Source organism: Pan paniscus, chromosome 9 (genome assembly GCF_029289425.2).
Source record: "Pan paniscus chromosome 9, NHGRI_mPanPan1-v2.0_pri, whole genome shotgun sequence".
In the NCBI taxonomy this organism is placed as follows: Eukaryota; Metazoa; Chordata; class Mammalia; order Primates; family Hominidae; genus Pan; species Pan paniscus.
The window spans coordinates 135,416,874-135,442,971 of NC_073258.2; the positions used below are offsets into that span (position 1 = coordinate 135,416,874).

At 43.3% G+C, this 26,098-nt stretch overlaps 1 long non-coding RNA gene across 3 annotated transcripts in view; it reads left to right on the top strand.

The window, feature by feature from the left end:
• LOC117975084 (uncharacterized) overlaps positions 1–25,024 on the top strand; it is a 47,564-nt gene extending 22,540 nt beyond the window's left edge. For all 3 annotated transcript variants that reach the window (XR_004665344.3, XR_004665345.3, XR_004665346.3), the window contains exon 3: positions 24,588–25,024. This is a non-coding gene — a long non-coding RNA (uncharacterized LOC117975084). The remainder of the gene's footprint in view (positions 1–24,587) is intronic.
• The last annotated feature ends 1,074 nt before the right edge of the window (positions 25,025–26,098 follow it).

Genomic DNA, 26,098 nt, shown 5'->3' on the forward strand with positions numbered 1-26,098 from the left:
CTCATACGTTACCCCCATACAAAGGTTCCAGATCTATTTATACCTTCTCCCTTTCTGTGACTCTCTCTTAACCTCTAGCCACAATTGTTAAAGTTGCAATTGGCTTGATACTGCCTCCTTGGCTCCTTATCTAACTCCAACCAATTGACTCAGTTCGGAGGACTATGTCTTCAAGCTGACAGGCTAAAACACAGTGAGCCAAGGTGACCCAGTGCTCTGACCTGTGAAGCAGACTGAGCAGGGCGATGAGCTTATGAGCATTTCAGCGACCAGCTCTAGCGGTTTCTTATTAGGTTATTATTTCATTTGGCTTTGGTGATAAACATCAGAAGTCAGGGGTCCCAGGCAGAGTTCTTTTTGGTAAAAATGACCATTCTAAATGTGGATACTAGACTGAAACTCAGTAAAAGTCCTGATACACATTCTCCAGGATGTGTATCATCCTGGAGATACACAAAACAGTTTCTGTTTTGTTTGTGGAAAGAGATGACCTTTTCACTGAGAGGGTGAGCTTCCCACAGTGTCGGGCAGGATGGGAAGGCTGAGGGTGCTGAGGGAAGGGGAGACGGCAAACTCCTCTTCTGCTCAGGTTCTTTCCAAGTCGCTGTGCCCACAGTGATGCTCGTTTAGAACGTGGTGGTGCAAAACCGAGGAACTCTGGGCCTCACGGCATGACCCCTGGAAAATTGCTGCAGTAGACTGCTCCATTTTGGTTATTGTCAACATGGCCCTGAAATTGACCAATTCTCTTTCTATCTTGGACCTGTCCGGCTGCCCAAGAACCAGTCTTAGATACAGTAAATCAGGCCTCTGAGAACCAACTTCCAAGAGCCTTCCTCCCAGGAGCTCTGCCCTGAAAAACAAGATCAGCTGGCACTGTGCACTCATTAAGAGGGAACATTCTGATGAGGACCTCAATGTCTCGTGGGGAGAAGTGGAGAGAGAATAGGCCTGAGGAATTGAGAGGATCTGTTCAGCAGAGCTACCTGAAAGCCCTGAAGCCATTTACCCCCTCAGGTATTCAGTGCCAGTAAGCAGGTGAGGAGAGAGGAAAGCAGCTGGACCTACAATGCCCATCTTTCTGCTCACTGTGCATGTACCCAGCACACCCAGATCCCCTCTCTGTGGCCAGGGGTGGCACGGAGGAGAGGTTCCTTGTGGAGGGTGGTTATGCCTGAAATCATCTTTGATGGGAACAGGGAAAGTCATCTCCCTGGAACCTGAACTTCATTTTCCCCCAAATCCCTTCCATAGCTTGTCCTTTGTTTTTCTCTTCTGAGTTTTCCAAGAGCCAGGATGACAGCTGCCTGAGTCCACACAAGGCTGTGTAAGGCCAAGAAGAGCGGTTCCTTCTTCAAGACAAGTTTGTCCAGGCACCCTCAGAAGTGCTAACTCTAGGGCTTGGGGCTGGAGTATAAGTAGAGACAACATGGGGTGGCTCAGGCCTGTGCAGCTGCCGTCAGTCGTGTCACCTTCCCAGGCACTGAGAGATGGGAAAGGGAGAGCGCATAATACTGCTGCGGCATAGGTTATTTTGCATCATGAAATGTTTCAAAAAAGGTCAGTAATAAATTCTTTTGGGCAAATGCGTCTTTTATAAAACATTCCAAAAATCAGTTGAAAACTAAAATGGGCAAGAAGACAGTCTCCCTGTTCGTAATAAACTTATATCTGCAAGAAATGAAATTCTAAGTAACTAACATGAAACAGATGCTCCCTGATGCCAGAACAAAGCTTCTGTGTAGACAAATAGTATTCTAGACTCTGGGAGCAGTAAAAACATATAGAATGTGCCTCAAATAAAAATGTTGATAATGGCTCTCAGAGAAATGTATAATCCTGGTAGGAGCTGCCTTGCTGTAAAACAAGGAGATGGTGTTTATAGCACGGGGAAGCTGCCCATCACGCTCACACTGGGGACATGAGACGTCTCTGTTATAATCTAATTCATGACACTGCCTGGTACAGAAACCTCGTTTGAAAATACTAATTTGCACCAAGGTCTGAGATGTTTCTTTTTATCAGAAATAAATAACTAGATTTAGTGTTCCCCAGCCTATGCCCTGAATTTCTCTGTGTATTTATAGATAATTAACAAATTCATTAAGTTATTGTGACATATATATATATTTCACCATATATACATATATACATGTTGCTTCCTATATATATATGTATATACCTACACACATATATAGCTTGAGAGCTTCTCAATGTCATATGTTGCTGTAATTTATCTGCTTCAAGTCATGCAATGTATGTCAACTTTCTCTCTTCTCTTCCTTGTTAGTCTCCTCTGCCTGCCCCCTTTTCCGTTTCCTCTTTGTTCTTTCTCGCTTTCCCCCTCTCCTCCCGTGTCTCCCCTCCTCTCCCTTCCTCTCCATCTTCCTCACTCCCATGCTCCTCCCTCATTTCTACTCCTGGGCCACAGCTCTGTTTCAGCCTAACCAGGAGAGCTGTGGAGTCTGAAATACTTCAAGGGGAAGAAAAGGTTAGAAGCAAAATTCAAGAGGTTGATTCTGTCAAGACCTTCATCTGGGATTCTCCGCTCTGGCAGATTCATTATTTTGTGAAATGATAACTGATTGCATCTGAAGGAGCATGAGAGAGTGATTTAGATCACTTCCAGCCCCTGTCAGCAAACAGTATCTCAGGCAGCATCAGAAAACGAGACAGCGTAGCTGTGCAGCCAGGAACCCTCTAGAGCGTCCCGTTTCACCCTGGTCAGAAAGGGCTTAGCGGCCAACACTAGATGATGTTTCTGATTTAACACCAACTGTTCATTTGTTAGGGTCATGATTTATCTTAACTGTTTATTTAGATGAATTTTGATGATTGTATTTATTCATAAAACTACTGCAAAAATGTGGTACAGATTATTTCCATCACTGCAGCACGTTTGTTTGTACTGCCTTATAGAACCGTCCCCCTCCCAACAAGAACCAGTATTCTGAATTCTATCACCATAGAATAAGTTCGGTTGTTCTTCAACTTCATATGAGTGGAATCATAGAGAATGCACTCTTTTGTGTCTGGCTTATTTTACTCAGAATGTTTTGATGTTCGATCATGTCGTTCTGTGTATTAGTAGTTTATTCTTTTTTATCGCTAAGTCATAGTGTGTTACGTGACTATACCACAATTTGATTATTCATTTGTCAGTAGATGAATATTTTGGGTGTTTTCAGTGTTCTGCTGTTATGAATAAGGCTACTGTAATCTTTTCCCACAATTCCTTTTGTAAACACATGTTTTAAATTTTCTTTGGTAAAAAGCCAGGAGGAGAATTGTTTGGTCATAGGTATGCTGGAGTTTATAAGAAACTGTCAAGGAGTTTAACAAATGAGATCTAGTCGATCATTATAGGGTACTTTCTTCAATGAGAGCAGAGTAACATTCTTCATGGAAAACACACCTTAACAAATTTTAAAAACAGATATCACGCAGCATATGTTGTGAGAACACCATAAAATTAATGCAGAAACGAATAACAGAAAGGTAACTGGGAAATGCCAAACTAATTGAACATTAAGCACCACAGTTCAAAATGGCACACAAAGCAACGTTGAAAAACTTTGAACTGAATGAAAATAAAAATAAAACATCAAAATTTGTGGGATGCAGTAAAAGCAGTGCTTAGAGGGAAATTTTTAACATTAAATGCATATAATAGAAAGGAAGAAAGGTCTAAAATTAATAATCTAAGCATCCTTTTTAGGAATCTAGAGAAAAAAAGAGCAATATAAGCCTAAAGGATGTTAAGAAAATAAATAATAAAAATTAGAGAAGAAATAAAACAGAAAACAAGAATGCACTAGAGAAAATAAATAAAACCAAACAGTGGTTTGCTGAAAATATCAATTGAAATAATAAATAGCTAGTCAGAGTAACTAAGAAAAAAAAGAAGACACAAATTGTGAATATCAGAAATGAAAGAGTCTATCACTACTGGTCCCATGAATATTAAAGAAATAATAAAGGAATATTATGAAAAGCTGTATGCCCACAAATTTGATAACCTAGATGAAATGGACCAATTCCTTGAAACACACAATCTATCAGAACTCCTAAAGGAAAACTGATCATCGGAATAGGCCTATATCTACTAAAGAAATTGAGTCAATAATTAATATCTTTCCCAAACAGAAAGCATCAGACCCAGATGATTTTCCTAGTGAATTCTGCAATCATTTAAGGAGGAAATTGTTCTTGTTCTCTACAATCTTGTCCAGAAATATAAGCAGAGGGAATACTTTCTAAGTCATTCTATGAGCCCAACATTTTCCAAATATCAAAACCAGACAAACACATTATTAGGAATGACAACTATAGACACATCCATGCAAAATCCTTAACAAAATATTGGCAAATTGAATCCAACAATGTATTAAAAATTATACACTAGGATCAAATGGGATTCATTTTAGGCATGCAAGTCTGGTTCAACATTTAAAGATCAATCAATGTAATCCCTGTATCAACAGGCAAAAGAAGAAACGCCATACCATCATATCAGTAGAGGCAGAAAAAGTATTTGACAAAATCCAACACACTTATTCATGATGCAAACTCTCAGCAAACTAGGAATGGAGGAAAATGGAATATTTTATAAAAATATCTCTGAATACATAGAATATTTTATAAAAATCTAAGCTAATACTGTACTTACTGGTGAGAATCCACGTGCTTTACACCTATGATCAGGAATAAGACAAGGATGTCACCTCTCATGACTTAATTCAACATTGTGCAGTGAGTCTTATCTAATGCAATAAAACGAAAAAGGAAGTAAAAGGCATACAGATTGGGAAGGAAGAAACGAAACTGCATTTGCTCACAGATGACATGATTGGCTATGTAGAAAATTCCAAAGAACCAACAACTGTGCAGAGAGATGTTTCAGGAGGAAACATGGGGAAAGAATTAAGACTCTAGCTTGCGAGTCACGTCATTCGCGGCGCCTATTTTTCTTTTGCTCACTCTGAGCTGTTAGTAAAGTACTGTTTAAATATTCCAGCCAGGCTTCAGGGATCTAAGCTAGATTAATAACTTTAAAAGGTGTGCAGCATCCCCTAAAACAAGAGTAGGATGAGGAGCAACAGTTAGTGAGAAATCCTTGGGACATGTGGCTCACAGGAGAGAAGAGGAGGCTCCTCCAGCCATGTCCATGAGGAGATTCTCCCTCCACAGCTGACCCGAGGAGGACAGCGGGAGACAGAGGTTGGACACGAGGCAGGCTTGCTGCCCTGGGTGGCATGAAGGACTGCAGGGCTGGGGTGCATGCTAACAGCTGTTTTAAGAGCATCTTGGCAGCCTCTTCCCCCATCCATGTATTCTAAAGTACTTCAGGCCAACCTGCTTTGAGCAGCAGTTCCAAGGAAAAGCAAGAATCTCTGTTGCCAGCTATCTGTCCTAACCAAGAGACTTTCTGAACTCAGGAGCCAAGCTTCTCAGATCTCCTTTGGAGTTGATGTTGATATTAAGAATTTCAACTCACCACCTACGGACTAGAATCTCAATAGCAACTTAGATAGGCAAGCAGTAGACATCACATACATTTTTCTTGGAGAGTTGCAGTGTGCATTTTCCCCTCTCAGTTTTGCAAAATGTAGCAATGAAACATTTAGGAAGGCATGACAAGGAAAAATTAAAGGCACACAGTGAGTCGTAATAAGTAAGTCACATATTTTGCATCCCACTAAGTATTCAGTAGCAAAGCAATTTTAATAGACCCAGAAATGCAATCTGATATTTGAATGGAGAGAGAAAAATTAGCAAGGTGAGCTGGAGGAGGAGCCAAGGGCTGAATTAATTAGTCTAGGGCTTTTAAACCGTGTGCTGTGACCCTGCGGCTTTACAGAATACATTTCTCTTGTGAAACTGTTTTAATATAAACACCATAAAAATGGAAATAAGTATATTATAAATTCACAACCACTAGCCTGAACTTTAATACCCTAGTACATATTTTGCTACTTCAGACTTCCTCTGTGATCATTTGCTATATAAATTTTGTTACAGTACCTGTTGTCATGCAGACAGTATTAAAGTTTAGATTCTTCCTTAAGTCTTAAAATCAGTTTTGTTGAAGGATAATTAATGTAAAATATAATGCACCCATTTATTATTATTATTATTTTTGAAACAGAGTCTTGCTCTGTCACCCAGGCTGGAGTGCAGTGGCACAATCTTGGCTCACTGCAACCTCTACCTCCTAGGTTCAAGTGATTCTCCTGCCTCAGCCTCCTGAGTAGCTGGGATTACAGTGAGTGCCACCACACCCGGCTAATTTTTGTATTTTTAGTAGAGATGGGGTTTCACCATGTTGGTTAGGCTGGTCTCAAACTCCTGACCTCGTGATCCGTCAGCCTTGGCATCCCAAAGTGCTGGGATTACAGGCATGAACCACTTCATCGGGCCAATGCACCCACTTAAATCATATGGTTTGATGGGCTTTGCCAATGTGTACATCTGTGTAACCACTCTCAAGGTCCATAGAAAAAATATTTTCATTATCCCAGAGTTCCCTGTTCTGCCTCAGTGCCAGGTGCCACCATCCCAACCCCATGAAGACTAGCCTCCTTCCTGCCACCCTGGGTTAGAGAAATGGAACCGTGACCATTTGTGAACCATTACTTTCATGCAACATGATGGTTCTGGGATTTGTCCATGTTGGTGCAGTTATCAGTGGCTCATCCCTTTTCATTGCTGAATAATATTACCCCATATGGATGTACTAAAATGCATTCATCCTTTCATGCAGTGTTACATTAAAGATGTTTTGAACATTGGGGCTCAAGTGTCTGTGTGGAAATATTTTATTCTCATAGGTGAAGACCTGAGAATAGAATTATGCAATACTATTATATGTGCATGTTTAAACACTGTGGGACAGTTCTCCAAAGTAGTGCTCCATTTTGCAGCACCATCAGCAGTGGCTGGGTTCCAGCTGCCTCACCTCCTCACAGATGTTTGTCAGGTCAGGCTTTGGATTACGGCCACGCTAGTGGTTGTGTGGTGGTATTTCATCATGGCACTGATGTGAGTTTCTTTGGTTACAAATAATGCTGAACATCATTTTATGTTACTACTATTTGTAAGCCTTTTCTTGTGAAGGGCTGTTCAAATAGTTCACCCATAAAAGTTCATTCCATATTCTAGATATAACTCCTATTTCAGATATACATATTGCACACATTTTCTTACAGTCTGTGAATTGTCTTTTCTTTCTCTTAAGTGTCTTGCTAATACTAACAGTTTTTAAGTTTTGAGGAGCCTTAATTTATTAATTCTTTTATGGTTTCTGCCTCTGATGCCCTAGCTAAGAAATTGTTATTATCCTAAGGTGCAATGCTTTTCTTTTATATTTTCTTTGAAAAGTGTTATAGTTTTAGATTTTACATTTCTAATAATGTATTTTGGATTAACATTCAGGACTGAGCAGCAGCAGTAAGCAGCAAATAACAAGTAGGATACAAGCAAAGACCACCATGTGCACCCTTCTGTGGCTTCAGTGCCCCTCCCTCAGTGCAGGCTTACAGCTTGGTGGTGGAATCTTGTATAAGTAGGTGAAGGAGCAAAATGACATACTTTTGCTTCACAGGCAGGTTGGTTTGATATAGGGTGTGTGCACAAAATGGATGGCAGCTGCGCAATGCCTTGGAAGGCAGTGGCAAGGGACAGCTTCACCATGAGGGAGCTTCAGGTGATGGCCCCGTGACTCATGCTGTGTGGAAAGAGAAGAGGCCTGGCTTTAGTGTCTACATAGGTACACGTACATACATGTGTGATCAGCAGCCATGGAAAATGGCCTATCCTGTTGACCTTGGGCCTGGAAAGAAAAAATATTAGAAGATCAGGGACAAGAATATATAGGGTAAAAGGGATAGAGGCACGTACATGGACATACTGGAGTGGACAAGAAGTGGGCTCGTTCTGCACTGTGTATGAAGGCCCATAGAGAGTGGCTACCATGGAAGAGACACTAAGTCAGCAACTAGACAAAATGGTGGCCAGTTGATGTCAGCCAGCCTCTGTCATCAACCACCCAGTGGCAATGGGCACATCAGTGAAAGGACCTCATAGGCAGAGATGAGGGTACTGCAAAGGCCCCACTGAATGGCCTCTGCCTACCAGTGCTGGATCCACCGCCAGTGTCCAATGTCCTCAGCCTGTGACAGAGATGGATGGCGAACCCCAGTGTGGCACCATTCCTGGAGAAAATCAATCACTAACTGCTGCAAAGTGATTATACTAGGCCCCCGCTACCCTCAAAGGGCATTTCCATCAACCTAGAGAAACCTCCCTAAAGCTCTTCCTGATCCCCCACCTGGGAATTTACTGGGTGGCTGCATGAATGATACAAGAAACGTCAACAGCAAGAGATCAAAGTCCATCAATACTCAGTCCAATGGGGACTCCCAGAGGAGAAGGGGCTTCCCCAGCCAGAGGTTGATGGTGGCGAAAAAAATCGGAGGATAGAAGGACTGGAGAAACCAAAGCATTTATGTGCTAATTAGGGAGAGGTACATTTCCTGTAAGTTATTACCCTGTTGGCTGAATTTGAATCCTAATGGACCCCTACAGGTATCACTAAAAATGAACTTGTTTTGTAAATTTATCACAGCCTTCCCTAAGGGGCACTTCTCACCCCAGCACACCTAGGATAGCTGGGGTGTCAGTTAAGAAGGGAGGTACCTTGGAAAAGCAAGCAGGAAGACCTCGCTGGGGCAAAGGGGACTTCTGTCAAGTCGTATGACTCAGATATCACAAACTGGTGGCCCCATGTCGTTACAAAGGGCCAGTGGTTTGTTCTTACAGGAATAGACACTATTTCACACATGGGATCAGGTTTCCTCTCAGCAGGGGAGCTCCACGGTCTGTGGACTCATGAGGTATTTGGTCTACAGGCCTGAGGTCTCCTTAAGGCGTGTCAGTTCCATGGGTCCACTTTAGAGCCCAGGGGCCACTGGTTGTATCTCACACTTGATAGACGGTCAAAATCACCTTCTACAAGTATACCAGAGATGCCAGCTTAGAGCCCATGCCCTGTGATGACTGGATGACACCCTCCAGGTTGCAGCATGTGCGTGGAATCAGACCTTCCTATGGCACCCTGTTCCTGGAGGAGAAGACACTGATATGGGAACAGATGGCTGGAAACACAGTGGCTCCACTTACCCTGATTCTATCACTCACGGAGGATGTGCTTCCCTTTCCTGCTGGGCTCTGCAGGTTTAGAGGTCCTGGTCTTCAAGACAGTGTGTTTTCTCCTGGGGACACAGCAAGATTTTCAGTAAATTATGAGCTACTGCTGCTCCCTGGGAGGGTGGGTCATTGTGTCTAGGGACCAGCAGACAAGATGTGGAGTCCCTGTGTTGGCAGGGGTGACAGACCCGGATCGTCAGGAGGTGGCCGGTCTGATGCTGCAGAACACGGGCAGGGAGAGGTACTCTTGGATACCAGGTGACCAACGTGGGGGCCCCTTGGTGATCTCTGGACAATTATGACTGTGAATGGATAGGGAAGACAGCCTGGACCTGGGAAGAAGAAGGCTGGACAGGAGCTCAGGTCCCTTGGAGGGGAGGCTCCAGGCCATGCCCTGGCCACTGAGGGCAGTCGTGGTGGCCACTGAGAGTGACAGGAACCTAGTTTGGATGGTGGAGGGAGGGCAAGAGGAACATCACCTGCAGCCCCAAGGCCCACAGCAGTGGAGGGGCTGCAGCTCTCCCATAGCCCTTCTCATGTAAGTTTTCCCTCTGGAAGAGAGGCCCGTGAGAATCCTGGAGGAGCTGCTCCCCAAGCACCTGTGAGCCTGAGCAGTGCAGACGTGTGCTATGGCCTGAGTGTCCGTGTCCCCTAAAACTCATATCCGGAAATCCTAACCTCCAAGGTGCTGGTGTTAGGAGGTGGGCCTTTGGGAGTAATTCATGAGGGCGGAGCACCCATGAACAGCATTAGGGCCTTTATAAATAGACACATGAGAGCTTGCTTTTTTTCCCTCTGCTGTCTGCCATGTGAGGATACGATGAAGGGACAGCAGGCTACAACCAGGGAGTGACCTTCACAGACACTGAATCTGCCAGCTCCTTCGCGTCCAGCCTTCAGAACACTGATCAATCAGTGCTTGCTGTTGAACCACCCAGTTTAGGGTCATTGGTTGCGGCAGCCCAGGTGGACTAAGGCAGGTGTGGACTATGCTAGAAACAAAGATGGGTTGTGTAGTTGCGGCGTGTGGCCTGCAGCCGCCTCCAGTGGTCAGCCGCTGCAGAGTCTCCTCATCTCACTCAGGGTCATGCTATGCCCGGGAGGTCCACACCCAGTGCCGGGGCCCCGAGGCAGCAGAATGGGAGAACCCTGGGGGGAATGACTCACTCCAGAGCCTTCCCCTGCGTCCTGGCGGCCCCGAGAGAGAGGACAAAGCTGGGGCACCTGCAGCAGCCAGAGAAAGCATGCCCGGCAATGCTTCAAGTGCCAGAATCAATCAGCACAGGCGGACACTTCAGCCGGAGGGGCTGCGGTCCCCAAACATCCCGAGTTACGTGACGCTAAGAGGAACAGGCACTCAGTGTCCCTGGGTGAAGAGAGGCTGGCCTTCCCACGTGCACGTGGCAGGTTCTCCTCTGCGGGAGCTGTCCATGAACCAGGGAAGGAAGCCCAGGAGGGACACAGGCAGGGACACATGTTCTCCTCAGGCCCCAGCTTCTCTCTGCAGAAAGTAACTTCCTCCCATTTGCTAGAGTGTCTTAATTTGCAGATGCCTACGTTTTGTAAAAATAAAACTATTTCTCAATGTGTTGATATTTTTTCCTAATCATGTAAAGAATTTCAACAGGAGTATGGGATTGTTTCCAACAAGACTGGCAGAATTTAGAAAACACTTTCAATACATCTTATTCTTTTATTAGCTTCAAATGAAACAATTGGTCAAGTTCTTGTTTTCTTTTTTTTCCTTTCAAACACTTAAAACATGCAACTAATGAGTAATAATAATGACAGCATCAATGAGGATATTGATGTAAAATTATAACAGTTATATTTATTGATTATATTATTATAATATATAATAGTTAGTATGGCGATACAATAAGGATAATATGATATAAACAAACATTGGCTAAACCAGTTCTGAAAATAGTTGCACAAGTCCACAGGCTCCTCACTGATCCAGTGAATGAAAAATGCAGGCAATTTGCCAGGACATTGACTGAAAATATCCAGATAAACTGAGGCAAAAGAGAGTTTTAAGCACTAATTACTCAGGTGATTGTCCTCAATTTCTACTTTCCTTTGTTGATGTGGAGTAAAATGCATGATATTCTTGGGTGAGGCATTACATTCTTTTAAGTCTTTCATTTTTCAGCTACTAAACAATACCTCTCCTGCAAAATGTTAACACTAAATACTAAATGGTACTAAACAATACTTGCCATGCCAAGCACCAGCCCTGCCTTCGGAACTGACAGAGCTGGGTAGAGGGTGAAAGGCAGCCTCTGGACGCTTATGAGAAGCCCTCCCTTCACCAAGGCTCCCATGCCCGACATGCCCCTGTGGCACCTGCCCTACTCTCAGAGTCAGCTGGAGCTATCGCCCAGGCTCAGGCTGCTGAGGAAGGATGCGGACTGCCCAGGGAGGCAGGTGGAGGCTGATGGGGGCACAGAGTCTTTGGTCTTCGGGGCTGTGAGAGGTTCTGCAGCCCTGCCTGGGTGAAGGGCTCTGGGTGGTGTCCTGGAGGAAAAGTGTCTTTCCCTTCCACCCATCTCAGTTTCTTTGGCTGGGGTCTCTGTAACAAAAGACAGATTCACCAAAGAAAAGCATGCCAATTTATTGAATGTAAGTTTTATACATGACACAGGAAACTTCATAAGGAAAGACTGAAAAAAGTGGTTCAATCTGAGTGCTTTTGTGGCAGTTTTATGATGAGTAAAATGTCGTGGAATAATTTGACAGGAAGAGGAGCAGGAGCAGAGTGTGCTCACCCGGGACACCCAGCAAGGACACTGTGCTCAGATTCCTCCCGGCAGCCCTGTGCCTGCAAGATAAGGGCGCTCTTTTCTTCTGGCACAGGAAGGGCATCTCTCACAGAAGCATCGTATGACCTGCTTCAGTGAAAGGTCAGGGAGTCTTTCTTGCACCTGCCATTTCTCAAATTCCTTCTGCTTAAAATCTGTGCTATGCCAAGTTGCCATATTCTGGAGTAGTTTGTTCAGAAACCCATCACATGTTTCATGGCTGAAAACAGAGGAGAACATGAGGGTGGGGATGGGAGGAGAAAGAGAAACAACCTAAGCTTTACTGGTTCTTTTCCAATGGCTGTGAGGTCTCATGGCCCTGGGAGTTTTCATGCACTGTGATGGGGTTTCTGGAGACCCGGGGGGCCTGGGTTAGGCGCAGACCTGTATTTCGTTAGGGACTTTGGGCATGATTTTCTTGACTACCTTATAAACTTGATGGAGAAAGACAGGCAGGATGATGGTATAAAAGGTGGATTGAAATGCATGTGAGCTGCTGTTGCCCTGCTCCCTGATAGACGTGGGTCAACATTTTCATGAGACTTTGAGTGACGGCTTAGAAGGCACTTTGTCCAGCACAGTCTTGGCTCTTTGTCCCAGCCCTGACTCAAGTTCCAAGCACCTGAAACCCTACTTGACCACATTTGAATCTGAATTTGTGGTTCTTTTGTCTCTGGGACCACAGCCTTGGGCTTAGAATCCTGATGCCACCCCGTAACCTGGGTCCCCAGAGACTTGCAGTTCCTCCTCACCTCTCTAGGGGTTTCTTGGTGCCTGGTTCTCTGGCACCACTTTGGGATAAGCCACCCTCCAGCCTTGGTATCCACCACTGTCTTTGGAGGGCTTCCCTGTTTTATTCTCAGGCCTTTTTAACTCACCCCCAAATTTGCCCCCTTGGTTGGTGCCCCACCTGCACACTAAGGAAGGACACGAGTGAAACTTTTCAAACTTGCCAGGGACAATCCAGGAAGCAGAGGAGAAGAGGACCTGATGGCATTTAGAACACTCACGCATACACACATACACAGATACAGGTGTATGAAACGAATGGCATTTAGAACACTCACGCATACACACATACACAGATACAGGTGTATGAAATGAACGGCATTAGAACACTCACGAATACACACACACAGATACAGGTGCATGAAACGAATGGCATTAGAACACTCACGCATACACACACACAGATACAGGTGTATGAAACCAACGGCATTTAGAACACTCACGCATACACACACACACAGATACAGGTGTATGAAACCAACGGCATTTAGAACACTCATGCACACACACACACAGACACAGGTGTATGAAACCAACGGCATTTAGAACCCTCACGCATACACACACACACAGATACAGGTGTATGAAACGAACGGCATTAGAACACTCACGCATACACACACACACAGACACAGGTGTATGAAACGAACGGCATTAGAACACTCACGCATACACACACACACAGATACAGGTGTATGAAACCAATGGCATTTAGAACACTCATGCATACACACACACACAGATATAGGTGTATGAAACCAATGGCATTTAGAACACTCATGCACACACACACACAGACACAGGTGTATGAAACCAACGGCATTTAGAACCCTCACGCATACACACACACACAGACACAGGTGTATGAAACGAACGGCATTAGAACACTCACGCATACACACACACACAGACACAGGTGTATGAAACGAACGGCATTTGGAACACTCATGCATACACACACACACAGATACAGGTGTATGAAATGAACTTAGAATAGAAAACTTTTCCCTCGGGTAGAAGCGGCACCTGTGCAATGTGGAAAACTTCATATACAAATGAACTTCAGAAAAGACTTGGGAATTTAAACTGAACACAGGTTAATATCAGAGGGTCATCAGCTAGCACTTAAATACCTCTTAGTATGTGCCAGGCAGTGCTGTAAGCACTTTATGTGTATTGATTACATAATCCTCACACTAAGCATTTGAGGTAGCTAATATTATTATGAACCTTTTACAGCTGTGGAAACTGAGGGATAATTAAAGTAAAATCACTTAAGATCCTTATGGACCTCGTAAGTCACAGCAAGAATCTGAGCCAGGCAATCTGTCACTGCAGTTTATGCTTCACACCACCATGCTAAGTGTGTAGGGTTCCCAACTCTAGCAAATAAAAATATAGCATTCTCAGTTAAACTTAATTTCAGATAAGCAATAAATACTATTTTAGTACATATATGTACCATGAAATATTTGAGATGCAATCATATTTTAAAAGTCATCTTCTATCTGAAATTGTTACTTAACTGGGCATCCGTGTTTTACCTGGCTAGTGGAGGAACGAGAGTCTTGGTTATGTTATGAGTGAAACTCAGAAATGCATAAATTTGGGCTGGCTAATCATTTCTAAGCTCTGAGTAACAATATTAATGACTGAAGTGGCCAAGTAACATTGAATGCAGAGCTTGATAAAGATGATGTTACACCCTGCATCTCAGGCTCAAGGCCTAAGTGGGGTCCAGTAATGAACTACTCCTTCTAGTCTAAATCTAGGTCTTCTAACTGTTCCGAAAGACAGATGGGGAAAACTGCACAGTCAACCTGACCTCCCACTCAGCTCCAAGCAGAGTGAAGAAAAAAAAAATCTAGAGGGGGTGACTTACTCTCTTCCCTTGCAGTTGAAAAGCAGGGGTCAGAGGAGCATAATCATATGACTGAATAAATGAATGAGCAAATTGGTACCAAGTTCTGGTAAGACATTTTCAGATTGAATAAAAATGTGGTGAATGGGACCCTGTCCCTGAAAGTCCCATCCCAGTGTCAGCAGCAAACATCCCTCTGTGAAGAGGAGCCCTCTCTCTCCTTTAAGAGTTGAGAGCAGCCTGCTTGGCAGGCTCTGAGTACATCAAGGGGGCTGCCTCCCAGCGGGGCTGATCCAAGGAAAAAAACCTCACAATGGGAAAGAAGACACACAGCTATTACCAGTATCCTACGGAAGGATGTGGAAGGAAAAAGCCCCTCACGCTTTCCTACAACACCTGACCAGGGAGAATAGGCATCCCTGAATTATAAAACAAGGTTTTATATTTCTCAAGTTTCCCTGGAAAGAAAATGCAGCAGTTAAGGATGTATCATTTGTTTTGCCAGATCCTTGAAATGATTTGAGTGATCACAGTGATCAAAGGATATACCAGGAAAAACTGAAGCCAAGCTCTCAAATAATAGTGAGATTCCTACTGGTAGTAAGTTCAGGGTAACAAATCCAGACACTGATGTACTAACAACTCCTCGAAGAACTTTATCTATTTATTTATTTGTTTTTGAGATGGAGTCTCGCTCTGTTGCCCAGGCTGGAGTGCAGTGGCACAATCTGGGCTCAGTACAACCACCACCTCCTGGGTTCAAGCAATTCTCCTGCCGCAGCCTCCCAAGTAGCTGGGACTGCAGGCACCTGTCACCATGCCCAGCTGATTTTTGTATTTTTAGTAGACAAGTTTTCACCATGTTGGCCAGGCTGGTCTCAAACTCCTGACCTCAAGTGATCCACCCGCCTCAGCCTCCCAAAGTCCTGGGATTACAGGCATGGGCCACTATGCCCAGCCGGAAGAACTTTAATGAGAGAAAAAATACTAAGTCAATGCAGTTATCCTTAATTATTCACTCAGATATTATGTGTCTTTCATTAGAAACAAAGCAGAAATTTGTATTGGGTATCATTAAAAATGTATAAGTAAACTTCCTCATTGACCAGTTTTCTTTCAGAATTGTTAAACAATTTACATGTGCCATCTTGCAGAAAGGCATAATGGAAACGTGGCAAACTGGTTGAAAAATTTTTTTTTCACAGTTCTCTAGCACGGTTCTCTCTAGAAATAGCAGGTGCTCTGTTGGATCACAGAAGTCTGGAAAAGTCAGCAGCATCAATCATTATTTTTGCTAATAATAAATTATAATTTTTATCAATTATTACATACACATTCTGGGCTGCAGTAGGTGTAGGGGTAAAAAGGGAATGCTTTCCTCTTCACCCTCTGAGGGTTTGCTGAAAATGAACTGACAAAAGCCTGATTAATAAGAGAAAAAGACATATAAAATTATTTTAACGTGCAGAGCATGGAGAAATCACAAGGGAATAATTACCCAATAATCTGATGCATTCCAGATGCTTATGTACCCTTCTTCATAGGAGAAGGGGAGGTGGGGGTGTAGGAGTAAATATTTTTCAGTGAGAATGAATGGACTCCATTTTCAGACAATGGTGAGTAAATAATTGTCCTTGGGAACTGAATGAAAGCAGAGAACAAACAATGGTTTGGGACAACTGAACCATTCCAATTTCACCTGGGTTGTAGGTGTGATGTTCAATTTTTAGACTCTACCTCTGTGATATGAATTTTAATCTTCTCTGGTTAATGAAATTTCAGAAAAGGGATAGAAGGGATTGTGTTCTTCTTTGGGGGTCCAGTTTCTGGGTGTCTAAGGACATTTTGGGGAACAGGTTTATCCTGTACTTTGGAAGAGACAGAGGACTGAGAGACAAAAGTAGGGAGAAGGTGAGAGGGATCTTGAGCCTGCTTCTTTAGTTTAGCAGGTCAAAGCACCGTATCTTGGGGTATTGGTTTCTGAGCCCCAACATAGGCATCTTGAAAAGGTCTAGATCAGACAAAGTTTGCAGAAAATAATAGCTGAAAGCAAATATGGCAAGAAGGGTGCACCAATACTCAATTTACATGAGCACATGCACACACAAAATGTGACATGGGCCAGGAGATATAGAAGGATGGGTGCCAGATAAGAGCCCTTCCTTTGGGTACAGGAGCTGGCCTTTCTCTCTGTTCTCTCCAGCCTGCCTTTCTACCAACTTCCTTAGAACCATTGCTGTGGTTTTACCTCAGCCTTTCTCAAAAACTTCAAAATAAATAAATGAAAAATGAACAGATCTAAAAGAAAACTAAATAAATCCATGACCATAGCTGGAGATTTTAGCAACCCCCTTTTAATAATTGACAGAAAAATCAGACAAAATTAAAAATAGTCCACCTGGACAACATTATCAACCAATGTGACATAACTGATCTTTTCAAAACACTCCACTCCACAATTAAGGAGTAAATGTGATTTTAAAGGGCACATTGGAAAATCATATACATCACCCCTATATTGGGCCATGAAATAAGTATTAATACATTTCAAATTAAAATATTATAAAATATGCTTTGACTATAACTAAATTAACTATTAATAATATTGTATCCAACAATTTCTAACTTCCATGTGAAACAAAGATCAAATTTTTATTATTATTATTTTTATTTCAGTATCTTTAAGGGTACAAGTGGTTTTTGGTTACATGGATGAATTGTATGATGATAAAGCCTGGGATTTTAGTGTTTCTGTCACCCAAGTAGTGGACCTTATACCCAATAAATAGTTTTTCATCCCTCATCCCCCTCTCAACCTTCCCCTTCTGAGTCTCCAATGTCCATTATACCCCAGCCTGTATGCCTTTGTGTACCCATAGCTTAGCTCGCACTTATAAAGGAGACCATTGGTATTTGTTTTTCTATTCCTGAGTTACTTCACATACCACCATGGCCTCCAGTTCCACCCAAGTTGACATTATTTCATTCTTTTTTTATGCCTGAGTGATATTCACATATATATATTCATATATATCTGTGATGTGTGTATGTGTCTCTCTCTCTCTATATATATAGGAACTATCTCTTGAACATTAGTTATTAAATTTTATATATATATATATATATATATATATATAGTCACATACACACACACACATCACATTTTCTTTATCCACTCATTGGTTGATGGGCATTTAGGTTGGTTCCATATCTTTGCAATTCTGAATTGTGCTGTGATAAATATTCATGTGCATATGTCTTTTTTGATATAATGACTTTGGTTTGGGTAGATACCCAGAAGTGGGATTGCTGGATTGAATGGTAGATCTACTTTTTGTTCCTTGAGAAATTTCCATGCTGTTTTCCATAGAGGTTGTACTAATTTACAATCCCACCAGCAGTGTATAAGCATTCCTCTTTCACCACATCCATGCCAACATTTATTATTTTTTGAATTTCTAATAATGGTCATTCTGGCTGGGGTAAGACAGTATCTCATTGTGGTTTTAATTTAAATTTCCCTGATGATTAGTGATGTTGAATATTTTTTCATATGTTTGTTGGATGCAAACATCATGGAGTGTATGTCCACAAACCCAGATGGCACAGTCTACTACACACTGAGGCTATATTCCATCCCAGCCATGCAGCCTAGAATAACATCTGGCACATAAAAAGCACTCAATAAATATTTTTTACAATAAAGGAATGATGAAAAGATGATCAAAAGGGCTTATGGGTACAGTTGGAGTCGAGTTGTGCTTTGAAGTATTGGTAGAATTTGAACAGGTAGAGGCGAGAGGGAAAAGAACAGCATCAACGAAGACACATAGTAAAGTGCTGCATGACCGACCACATATATGACGGTGGTCCCATGAAATTTTAATGGCACTGAAAAGTTCATGTTATAGCTGTCATAACATTGCACTAACATGTCATAACAATGCACTACTCACATGTTTGTGCCCAGGCTGGTGTAGACAAACTCACTGCACTGCTAGTCCCATAAAAATATCACAATACAATTATGTACAGTACATACTTGATGATAATAATAAACAACTATATTACTGGTTTGTGTACTTACTATGATCTATTTTTATCATTATTTTAGAGTGTACTTACATTTTTTTTTAAAAAGGTAAACTATAAAACAGCCTCAGGCAAGTCCTTCAGGAGGAATTCCAGAAGAAGGCATTGCTATCCTAGGAGATGACAGCCCCATGCGTGTTATTGCCCCAAAGACCTTCGAGTGGGATGAGGGGGGAGGTAGAAGACAGTGGATATTGATGATCCTGACCCTGTAGGCCTAGGCTTGTGTGTGTTTGTGGCTCAGTTTTTAATAAAAATGTATAAAAAGTAAAAAATAAAAAAATAGAAAAGAGCTTATAGAATAAGGTTGTAAAGAAAAAGTATTTTTGTACAGTTGTACAAAAGTTTTACAAACTATCGTTGTACAATTATGTTTGTGTTTTAAGCTCAGTGTTATCACAAAACAATCAAAAGTTTAGAAAATTTAAAAGTTTATGAAGTAAAAAAGTTACAGTAAGCTGAGATTAATTCGTTATTAAATAAAGAAATTTGGTGCAGCTTAAGTCTACAGTGTTTGTAGAGTCTACCGTTGTGCACAGCAATGTTGTAGGCCTTCACATTCACTCACCACTCACTCACTGACTCACCCAATTTCCAGTCCTATAGACCTAATTTTATGATAAGTGCTCTAAACAAGTGTACTGTTTTTAATCTTTTATCCTTCTTTTAAACTGTGTATTTTCTATCTTTAAACATTCTTAGCTACACAAATATCATTGTGTTAGAATTGCCCATAGTGTTCAGTACAGCAACATGCTTTACAGGTTCATAGCCAAGGAGCAATGCTACACCACATAGTCTTAGTGTGTAGCTGGCTGTACCATTTTCGAAAGTGCACTCTATGATGTTTGCACCACTATGGAATCGCCTAAAGACACATTTCTCAAAATGTATCTCTGATGCTAAGCCATGTATGACTGCAGTTAGCAATGCAGGGCTGGATGTGCAGACTGGCATTCCGCTGGGCATAGTTCCTTATTTACTGCCTTCAAACAGGCTACAAAAAAAAAAATGTTTATCAGGCTTGGTCCTGTTAATTGTTAATAGTTAACAATTAACTATTATAGAGATCAACCAAAGTGCAATCAGTGCTTTCACCTGGGTTGTTGTTGGGGCAAGATTACTGTGATTTAGTAAGTCAGGTGTCCCTGCCATCGGCTCATCACTAAGAAACAAAGATAAGACCCTGCCTCTCCTTCTGCACCAGGAAATCAGAGCCACAGACCTAAGTGGGACTGTCACCAGGCAGACAAGCTAAGAAACATCCCTGGTGGGGTCACCATGCCTCCGCATCTCAACACTTCTTGCACACTCACTTTTGCATTCGAATGCTGCATTTGCAACCAGAGGCCTAAGTTCAATCCTAAGTTGCATCATTTCTAGGCTCAGATCACCTTAGTTCAATTCTGGCTCTGCCAACTTTTACTAGCTATGTGCTTTGAACAAATTGACATTTTTTTTTTTGCTTCATTTTCCTGATCTCTAAATGGGGACCATTATAATATCTATGTCAGAGAGTTGGTGGCAGGGTTAAAAATGGAGATTGATGCATCTATTTAAATAGATAGATGTAGATACCATTATCTGTATCAGTCGTTACTTATGATATATATTTATAAGTATATGTTTATACATCTATAAAGACATTCATATGTATAATATGTAAAGTCCTTACACAATGCCTGCACATAAAATTTTCAACAAATTGTAAATATTATTATTCCTATTCCCCAGACATTTGAGATAAGAAGGATAAACCATAAGCTGCCATTTCAGCTCTTCTTTCTTCACCTCTGGGAACCTGCAGTATACTGCCTTTGTAAAAGGTAGGATCTGAGCCGGGATGTCTGCCAAATGAGGTTCTTTATCTCCAGCCTAAACACAATAGACCACATTCAGTGCACTGGGCTTCAAAATGCAAGCAAGCGAGATGCTCTTCTGCCAGGGCAGCCACACTGTGATGGCTTCGATAATCAGATTCTGGGTTTCTCAAAACCTTCTCCTTAAGAAAACGCTTCCTTTGGTTGATGCCCGTATCAGGGCTCAAGTCACGTTTCGGTCACAAAAGACCCAGGATCTTTAAACTATCACAGCAGCTCTCTGCTACTCTAAGAGGGATTTTAAGCAGACAGTATCTGATCCTTTGATAATTGGAAGTTTGCTTTCAAACAATCAATAAGAAATGTCACAAAGCTCAAATCAGTGCAGCAAATGAATTGGTGATACATAATTTAATAACGAATGTTCAAGAGACAGTTCCCTTTTTACCTTGTAAGGACGTTTAGGCAATTAATCCCAAATGGGAAAAGTATATTTCTAAAATGAGATGGCAACCCGGACACATTTACAATTTATTGTTTGAGAGGGTTTCCTGAAGTTATCACCAAACGAGTATTAAGCTCAATAAACATGAAGTACAAAAGAGGCTGTACAGGGAAAGCAGAGGATGGGTACGACTACGGCTGCCTTTAGTGAGATACCACGCACGCACGCACGCACGCACGCACGCACGCACGCACGCACGCTCTTACGCTGTCGCGGACAGCAGCGCCCTGCCTACTGGCCCATCGGGGGTTGCGTGCGCAGCCTCCTCTGTTTCCGCCCTGACAGCGGGCTCTTCTGAGTCGGGGAGAATTGGGCATCGTCACGTGCTCTGTCTGCGCCCCGAGTGGCCTCTCCTCCTCCTCCACAGACACCTCTGGGAGGGGTCATCCTTCAGACACGCTGGGCCTAGGCTGCCCGCCCTTCCGCAGCCCCGCCCTGGCCGGCTCCTCGCGACCCACTAGGCCGGTTCTTGCCCACGTCAGGACCCCGCCACCCCACTCTGCCCCTCCACCCGAGGCCGCCTTATCCTTTTGCTTTCTATCTTAAATCCGCTGCCCGTTACTGCTATTCTACCCTTTGGTAGGTGTCAACAGATGTTCACACTTCCCTTTCTTTCTGATGGTGGTCAGGAAACCTAGCGCTCCACCTAAGGCGAAGAAGCCAGGCGTTTGTCTGTTGTAAGTGAGTGACAAGGGCGGAGGAGGCGTGCCAGGCTGGCTGCATACCATTCCCTGAGTCTGGCACTGCCTGAAGGGAGCCCTGCCGGTCACATCAGACGTTCCTAAGGGGCCTGGAGTGAAAGGTGCTTGCAGGGAGCAAGTGAAAGTGGCGCCCCCACCCAGTCTGACCATTCCACCTCTCTTTATACTGATGAGAGAAGCCAAAGGGAGGCAACAAGGAAAAGAAGAGAAACTGGAAGCTGGGATGATTGACAGACTAGAATGACAGGCTGCTGAAACTGAATGAAACCCCAGAAGTTATCAATTCATCCTTCCCTTTTTGAGTTTTTATTGAAGTATGTTATAATTATAGAAAAGTGCACACATTAGACACACAGTTTGGTAAACTTTCATAAACCAACCACAGCCATAGCATCAGCACTCAGATGGAGAAACCAAAAGCGGCAGCACCCTGGGAGCTCCCGGAGCGCTTCTGCTGTCGGACTCCTCCCTGGTAACAAATACAATGTGTCTAACATATATTGGTTTTGCCAGCTTTGTACATTAGCTAAATTGAGTGTCACAGTATGTGTTTATATCTGGTTTCTTTCCTTCAACGTCATGTTTGTGAAATTTATTCACACGGTTGTGTGCAGCTATGTTGTTCCTGCTCACAGCAGTTTTGTGCCCTTGGGTGAAAACACCAACATTTTCTATTGGAGGCTGCATAGCTGTCTGAAGTTGCACGTGAGTGTGGGACCCAGCACAGGAGGCCCAACTGGACTCCTGCCCAGTGCTCATGCCACTACCTCACACTACCCACCTTCAACATTAAGTTCTACATGCTATGCTGTGCATACCTGTCACATTCCCTTGAATTAGGACGGAAGCTGGATTCACCCCATGTGCAGAGTGGGGTTAATAAAAGCAAGTTTTGGCAATATACTCCTTCCATGGCACATAAACTTCAAGTCACAAATCTGGATGTGCATAAAGGTGTTAACACCAAGAGTTGGGGTAATATTTCATCTGCTCTGAATGCAATCTCTATTTCTGGATGTATCGTTTGGCAGGGAGTTCTGCCACTTAAGAGCTAGAGTCGATTCTCCAGGGAGGCAAGGGGATTTTTTTCCTGGAGAGCCATCTTGAGACTGAGAATACATCAACGAACTCTGCTCTTAGCAGTACAGGTCAAGTGTTGGAGGCAGTGGAGGTCAATGTCTTGCTGAGCCAATGTGAGCCTTCTGTGGGGCCTGGCAAGGCTAGACATTCCCTCTCTGCAGCTCTGCAACCTTTCTTCCCCCATAACGTGCCTCTCACATCCCGTCCCCAAGGAGCCACTTATTCCCATGACAGGTTTATGGTCTAGTTGAACCAGCTGCCCCTCTGGCCATGTGCACAGTTAGAGAGGCAGGGGCCTCTAGTCATTCTCTCTCCCTCTGCCCTGGCGTCAGCCACAAATTCCAGCAGGCTCATTAAAGTGTCCACCTGTCTGAGCACCTCATCAGAAGGATTCAATGGCTGCAGAACCTCGCTGCTCCCTCCACCTGGAGCGGGGCTGACCCTGCAGTGGCGCGTTTGGCCTGAGCCCCTTTCGTTTTTACCCTCAGGAAGCTTGGGGGCTGTGCAGGCCAGGGCTCTGCCTGGGCTCTGAATGCTAGAGAGAAGGAGGAGAGAGAGGAAGTGGGAGAGGATGTAGTAGTTTCCCCTGTCTACTTTCTCTACCTTCTTTTCTCCTCTACCCTCCCTTTCCAAGCTCAACTTCCTTGACAGTATTAAGGAAATACCTTTTTTAGTTACCAAAATAAGTTGCTCTGTGGAGAATTTCTGATGATCTCATGGTGATTATCCTGCACCCGGAAGACACTTTGCTTTGCTTTGGGACCATGGATATTCCTTGGGGCAGCCACCAAGGATGAATAAGGTGGGATTCTTACCATGTCCTCCAGCTCTTCTGAAACTTATCAACAGGGTAGTGTATTTGTTTTACCTCCTTGACAAGTTTGTTTTAAGAATAAAGTAAAATAATATTTCTGAGAGTGATTGAAAGTCCATATTTAGGAGAATGATTTTGTTTACTCTGAGTACAAGAGACATCAAGGAACAAAAAGATTTCCTTACTACCTAGAGAAATTGTTAGCATTGTCACTCTCCTATTGGTTTGCTTTGACTGTGTGGGAGTCAGATCAGCAGAATGGAGAGGGCAGCTGGAGTCAGAATCATGGGCAGGGAAGCCAGCTGGCAGCTCCCATCGTGCCAGGGGACATTCTGGCTTGCTTTATGTCCTCAACAGCTTCCATCCCTTCCTGTTCACAGGTGAATGCTTAATAAAGCTTATGGAGGCCCAGTGGGGAATAATTATTAATTAATAAGTACTAATAATTGTGAGCAGCAACAGTTACAAAATGCTTAGGCTAGATCTGGCATTATTCTAAGTGCTTTTTGGTCATTATCTCATTTGATACTCCAAAAACTCTTTGAGATAGGCACATTATTTATTTTATAAACAAGGAAGTTTACGGAAAATAACATATATTGGCTCTAGCCATGGCTGCAGGGGTGAACTTTCTGAAACATTAATTAGCTCTTCTCTATCCCTTGCTCCAAACTTAGAACAGATCCCATTGCCTTCTATAGAAACTTCTGAGAATCAGGATTTGACCATGAGCAATTTGATCCTAGAACCTCTGCTACTAAATTTCATAATATTGTGTTTTATAAAAGTTAAAGAGTGCAGTGAATTGTGGAACATTCATGGTGATTTGATTGCCCTAAAATCAAATCAACTGGGGAAAAGTTGATTTCTAAGGAAAGTATTCCCAGCTCATTTTTTGACCTGATGTCTTCCAGGTTTGAACGGGGAGGCACTGGCCTCAGGGCTCCTTGCTGCTGACATCAGTTGTGCCCTCGTAGGAGACGTCCTGGTCCTGCCTGCCTCAGAGGCTTCCATCTGCGGATTTCCTGAGGTCGTCCCCTTACTCCTCTGCTGCAGTCTCTCTCAACATTTCAACTGTCTGCTCCAGAAAGTTACTCTGTCACTAAGTAAAATAAATACAAACAAAATAAGCAATAATCTACCCCCTTCCTTTCTCCTCTGGTCCCCTCTCTGTCTGCCTGTCACCCCCTCCTCAATGAGAACGTGGATCCCTCGTGGCATTTCTCTGCAGGGATGGCCCAGGCTTTCCCAGCCCATGCACTCTCAGCCAGATCATTTGCCTGCGGTCCCATGGCCGTCTCCAAAATGTGCTCTCCTCCAAAGACTAGTTTTGCTGATTGTCTTTGTTGCAAACTGTTTTTCTCCACACTACGCAATTGGCATTGCCTTTTTCAAAGTATATATTTGTTTTTATTTGCCAAATCCACTTGAATATACTCAGCTTTACTATGGAGTTTGAAGCCTGTGACTGTATCCAATTTATGAAATGTTGTCTCTCTTCCCCGTCCTGTGTGATGTTGCTTTCTCCGTAATTTCCAGTGCTTTTTCCCGATGCATCCCCCCAGGTCTCTTTTGTTCCATTCTGCATTCTCCGTGAGTGTTCTCCTCCAAAACCTCAGGTGCAGTCACCACCAATGCCCCACTATCTCCTGAATCATAATCTATAGCCTCAAAGCTTTTTGTAAACTCCAGTAGCCTGCTGCTCATCTCCAGATGGATGCTCTGCAGAAAACCTAAATGCAAGTTATCTGAGATGGGATTATTGTTCCTCTCGGTTTCCAACTGTAAGCACATTATGCCCCTTCTCCAGCATATGCCCCCACCTTGGCCCTGTGTCTCACCTCCCATCTCCCATCTTCTCTTCTTTCTCTAGTCCCTCTCTTTTCCCCCAGAAAGTAACCTGGGGTTAGTTCTGGAAGCTCCCTTCTCATGACTGCACACCAACTCCTGCCAGCTGGGCTTTATCCGTGCCTCTGCCCTGTCGCTGTCTGAGTCAAACCCTCTGAGAGTCCTGCTCGTGCGGCTGTCATGGCTTCAGCTCCTGCTGTGTCTGCTGGGGTGAGCTTTTTCAAACATTCTTCAGCTCTTCTCTACCTTCTGCTCAAAACCTTAGAACGGGTTTCTGTTGTCTTTAATATAAAATCCTGAGCATGGAAAGCAGAGTCCCATTGACCTTTCCTGTACCATCCCCTGCCAACCTCCCCCAGATGCCACAGGCTCCAGTGAAGGATCATGGTTCATTTGACACCTCCAAGGAGAAGATGCTCGCTGGCACCTCTCTGCCACTGTGTGTGCTGTTCCCTCTTTACAAACTGTTCCTCTCCCACCCTGCACCCTTTTATCCCCCATCATCCTTCAAGGCTCAGATCATGTGGCTCTCTAGGAAACATGTCCTCACTCCTTTACCTTCCCCTACTGGGGTTAA